Source organism: Phoenix dactylifera, chromosome 10 (genome assembly GCF_051530095.1).
Source record: "Phoenix dactylifera cultivar Ajwa chromosome 10, Ajwa_hap1_PhDact_Kaust_v1.1, whole genome shotgun sequence".
Taxonomy (NCBI): domain Eukaryota; kingdom Viridiplantae; phylum Streptophyta; class Magnoliopsida; order Arecales; family Arecaceae; genus Phoenix; species Phoenix dactylifera.
Genome location: NC_143199.1, coordinates 3,595,001 through 3,600,000, shown reverse-complemented (window position 1 = coordinate 3,600,000; position 5,000 = coordinate 3,595,001).

Sequence of the window (5,000 nt, the reverse complement as noted above, 5' to 3'; positions counted from 1 at the left end):
GCGCCCCCGCCGCGCGCGAGCGCCCGCGCGCCGCTCGGCCGGGGGCGCCCGGCCCTGCGCAGAACCGAGCGACCACGCCGCGGACGCGCGAGCGCCCAGGCGCGACAGCGGGACGGCGCGCGCGTCCGAGAGGCCGATCGGCCTAGCGCGCCCGTCCTTGCGCGAACCCGGGCAACGGCCCGCCCGCCCGCGCGGCCCGGCCGCCCGCGCGACGCGCCCATCCGCGCGGGCCAAATGCGCAGAACCGAGCGACCACGCCGCGGCCGCGCGCGCGCCAAGGCGCGGGAGCACGACGAAGCGCGCGCCCGAGCGGCCGATCGGCCCAGCGCGCCCGTCCTTGCGCGTCACCGGCCAACGGCCCCGCGCACGCGCGGCGCGCCCGCCCGCGCGGCGCGACCATCCGCGCTGGGCGACGGGCTCGGGCGGAAGGCCCGCCCAGGCAGGACACACCCCCTTACCTCCCCAGCGGGGCATCCTCCGAAGGCCCACCCCAAGGGCTCCAGCGAATCGAGGAGCATTGCACACGGAAACGGCCCGGACGCGAGTCCCGGTCGCACGGGGTGCGCATCCCGAACGTCCGGGACGCGCTTCCCGGGAGGGCCGATGGAGGGAGCCGAAGTGGCGCACGGCCGCCGGGCACGGACGGCCGAAGGCAGCGCCCGTGCGCCGGGAAGTCGGCAGGCGCGTGCCGGCTCCGTCGGGGACGAAATGTGCCGGGCAAGTCCGCCGCGAGGCAACGGTCCTGTGCGGAGTGGAGCGGAAGGCCCGCCGCGGCGGCAGCAGACCCCCCCTCCCTACCACCCCGGCGGGGCATCCGCCCAAAGCCCACCCCAAGCGTTCCAAAGTACCGAGGAGCGTTGCAAACGGGAACGGCCCGGACACGCGACCCGGTCGCACGGGATGCGCGTCCCGGTCGCACGGGTCGCGCGTCCCGGGAGGGCCGACGGACGAAGCCGAAGTGGCGCACGGCCGCCGCGCACGGACGGCCGGCGGCGGCGCCCGTGCGCCGGAAAGTCGTCGGGCGCGCGACGGCTCCGTCGGGGACGAACGGTGCCGGGCACGACCGCCGCGAGGCAACGGACTTGTGCGGAGGGGGGCGGAAGGCCCGCCGCGGCGGCGCCAGCCCCCCCTCCCTACCACCCCGACGGGGCATCCGCCCAAAGCCCACCCCAAGCGTTCCAAAGTACCGAGGAGCGTTGCAAACGGGAACCGCCCGGACACGCGTCCCGGTCGCACGGGATGCGCGTCCCGGTCGCACGGGTCGCGCGTCCCGGGAGGGCCGACGGAGGAAGCCGGCGCACGGCCGCCGCGCGGACGGCCGGCGGGGGCGCCCATGCGCCGGGGCCTCGGCGGGCGCGGGCCGGCTCCCTCGGGGACGAACGGTGCCGGGCCCGCCCGCCGCGAGGCGACGGACTTGTGCGGAGTGGAGCGGAAGTCCCGCCGCGGCAGCAGCAGCCCCCCCTCCCTACCACCCCGGCGGGGCATCCGCCCAAGGCCCACCCCAAGCGTTCCAAAGTACCGAGGAGCGTTGCAAACGGGAACGGCCCGGACACGCATCCCGGTCTCACGGGATGCGCGTCCCGGTCGCACGGGTCGCGCATCCCGGGAGGGCCGACGGAGGAAGCCGGCGCACGGCCGCCGCGCGGACGGCCGGCGGCGGCGCCCATGCGCCGGGGCCTCGGCGGGCGCGTGCCGGCTCCCTCGGGGACGAACGGTGCCGGGCGCGCCCGCCGCGAGGCGACGGACTTGTGCGGAGTGGAGCGGAAGTCCCGCCGCGGCAGCAGCAGCCCCCCCTCCCTACCACCCCGGCGGGGCATCCGCCCAAGGCCCACCCCAAGCGTTCCAAAGTACCAAGGAGCGTTGCAAACGGGAACGGCCCGGACACGCGTCCCGGTCTCACGGGATGCGCGTCCCGGTCGCACGGGTCGCGCATCCCGGGAGGGCCGACGGAGGAAGCCGGCGCACGGCCGCCGCGCGGACGGCCGGCGGCGGCGCCCATGCGCCGGGGCCTCGGCGGGCGCGTGCCGGCTCCCTCGGGGACGAACGGTGCCGGGCGCGCCCGCCGCGAGGCGACGGACTTGTGCGGAGTGGAGCGGAAGTCCCGCCGCGGCAGCAGCCGCCCCCCCTCCCTACCACCCCGGCGGGGCATCCGCCCAAAGCCCACCCCAAGCGTTCCAAAGTACCGAGGAGCGTTGCAAACGGGAACGGCCCGGACACGCGTCCCGGTCGCACGGGATGCGCGTCCCGGTCGCACGGGTCGCGCGTCCCGGGAGGACAGACCGAGCAAGCCGAGGTGCCGCTCACGGCCGCCGCGAGGGACGTACGGCGCCGGCGCCCGCGCCCCGTGGCACGGCCTAGAGCGTGCCCCCCTGCCACCCCATCGGGGCATCGGCGCAAAGCCCACCGCGGGGTAGATAACCGAAGGCAACGAGGGACGGTGGATGCACATATCCGAGCAGTGGCGATAGGGCCGGAGGGAGCACCGACAGGGCCGTGAGATTTTAAAGTACCGAGGGAATTTGCAAACCGGGCCCGCCCCTCCCCCCGTCCATCGCACGCCGATCGGGGGTCCGGCGCCCCGCGGGGGGCTGCCGGCATGCGCTCCCGGTGCAGGCATCGACGAGCCGCCCGCGACCTCCACTCGGGTCCGAGCCCCCAAGCGCGGATGCCGAAACGCGCCGGCCGCGGCAGCCCCACCCCTGCCACCCCATCGGGGCATCGGCGCAAGGCCCACCCTGAGGTAGATAACCGAAGGCAACGAGGGACGGTGGATGCACATATCCGAGCAATAGCGATAGGGCCGGAGCGAAGACCGAGGGGGTCGGGGGGTTTTAATGTTCCGAGGGAAGTTGGAAACGGGGCCCGCCCGGACGCCCGTCCCTCGCACGCCGATCGGGGGTCCCGCACCCCGCGGGGGGCTGCCGGCATGCGCCCCTAGTACAAGCATCGACGAGTCGCCCGCGACCTCCACTCGGATCCGGCGGCGCACGCGCGGATGGCGAAACGCGGCGGCCGCGGCTGCAGCCCCCCTACCACCCCGTTGGCGCGTCGGCGCAAAGCCCACCCCGGGGAGGATAACCGAAGGCGACGAGGGACGATGCATGCACATATCCGAGCAAATACCGAGAGGGTCGGGGGGAAGACCGAGAGGCAAGGGGTGTTTAGAGTACCGAGGGAAGTTGCGAAAGGGGCCCGCCCGGACGCTCGCCGCTCGCAGGCGATCCGGCGGGGCGCACGGAGGGCGCCGCCCATCGCCGGAGCTTGCTCGGTCATCTCTGCCGCACGGACACGTAAGCGCCGCCGCGCAAGGTTCGGCCGGCGGGGCGGACGGTTCGCCGCCGCAGGCCTTTCCCGCAGCCGGAACGTGGGCCCGGCGTTGCGCGCCGGCGGGCCGCGCAATCCGCCGGGGCGCACGGCGGGCGCCGCCCGTCGCCGGGGCTTCGCTCGGTCATCTCGGCCGCACGGACACGTGCGCGCAGCCGCGGAAGGTTCGGCCGGCGGGGCGGACGGTTCGCCGACGCAGGCCTCTCCCGCGGCCGGAACGCGGGACCGGCGTTGCGCGCCGGCGGAAGGCGCGATCCGGCAGGGCGCACGGCGGGCGCCGCCCGGGCTTCGCTCGGTCATCTCGGCCGCACGGACACGTGCGCGCCGCCCATCGCCGGGGCTTCGCTCGGTCATCTCGGCCGCGCCGCCACGTGCGCGCCGCCGCGGAAGGCTTGGCCGGCCGGGCGGACGGTTCGCCGCCGCAGGCCTTTCCCGCAGCATGCGCCCCTTCGCCCGAACGACCGCGGGACTCCGGTACGGCCTAGCCGTCGGCCGCCCGGCTGCAAGCCGTCGGGGCCGCTCGATCCCCGTCGCGTGCCGGCCGCCGCTCGGGCCAGCCGGCCGGCTGCCGCACGTAACCTCTGACCTCATCAGCGGTCGATCCGCACCGCGCTGGTCTTCGGTGCGGACCCGTCGGGGCCGTGCCGCGCCGGCCGTCGCATCCGGTTCCGCAGGCGCCGCCCGGTTGCCTCCCGCCCTCGTGCGCTCGCGCCGGCCGGGCGACGCGGTGCCCGCGGGACTCGGGCATGGTTGAGCCGTCGGCCGCCCGGCGGCATGCCGCCGCCGCTCCGCGCCGCGTGCCGGCTGCGCTCCTCCCCGCGCCCGTCCGCGGGCGGGCCCGCCGCCGCTCGCGCCGGCCGGGCGACGCGGTGCCCGCGGGACTCGGGCATGGTTGAGCCGTCGGCCGCCCGGCGGCATGCCGCCGCCGCTCCGCGCCGCGTGCCGGCTGCGCTCCTCCCCGCGCCCGTCCGCGGGCGGGCCCGCCGCCGCTCGCGCCGGCCGGGCGACGCGGTGCCCGCGGGACTCGGGCACGGTTGAGCCGACGGCCGCCCGGCGGCATGCCGCCGCCGCTCCGCGCCGCGTGCCGGCTGCGCTCCTCCCCGCGCCCGTCCGTGGGCGGGCCCGCCGCCGCTCGGCCTAGCCCCCCGGCTGCCGCACGTAACCTGCGACCTCGTCGGCGCTGAATGCGCGTCGTGACAGTTTTCGGTGGGGCGCCGCGGAGGCGCCGGGGGCCCATGCGACGGGCCAGGGGGCGAACGGAGGGCTCGGTCAGCCCTAACAGGGGACCGGCGACAAAGGAGCGGTCGCGCAAAGCTTCGTAAGGGACCCAGACGACGGGCCTACCGATCCGAAGCACCGCGCACGGACGCGCAGCGGGCCCACGACGGGCCGACACGGAAGGCCCGCCGCCAAGGCCGCAAAACCGACAAAGGAACCCACGGGGACGCACCAGAGCGGGCAAAGCTTTCACCGAACGGGACGGGACCGAGCCCCCGCAACAGGCGAGGGCGACGGATCCGACCAAGTAAGGCCGATCCCGCTCCACGCACGCGCGGCCGCAGGAACTTCGTGAGGGACGGGACGACCGGCCGACCGAACCGAAGCGCCGCGCACGGCCGCCGCGAGGGCCGGCCGGAGGCATAGACCGAGCGCCGCGCCAGCGGAAGGAGCGTGCC